Genomic DNA, 297 nt, shown 5'->3' on the forward strand with positions numbered 1-297 from the left:
GCTTTGGGAAGCGCAGGGCCTCCCGGCCTCCCGGCCTCTGCTCCCATGGGGTGCGCCCTGGAGGGAAGGGGACCAGCTGCTCAGTTCTGGTCTCAGCTTCTGTCCCAGGAAACCCGGCCCCAGACAAACCGAGACCATGGGTCACCCGGTGCCGGCGGCGGTCCTGTGGAGCACTTGCTCTGGATGAAGTCTGGGCTTCTACAGGCAGGTCCGAAGGAGCATCAGAGCCTGTGCTGACAGTCCTGGACCGGACAGGACAGGACCGGACCGGACCGGACCAGACCCAGAGCCGCCCCA

The sequence above is a fragment of the Myotis davidii genome, unplaced genomic scaffold, assembly GCF_000327345.1.
Source record: "Myotis davidii unplaced genomic scaffold, ASM32734v1 scaffold200, whole genome shotgun sequence".
NCBI lineage: Eukaryota > Metazoa > Chordata > Mammalia > Chiroptera > Vespertilionidae > Myotis > Myotis davidii.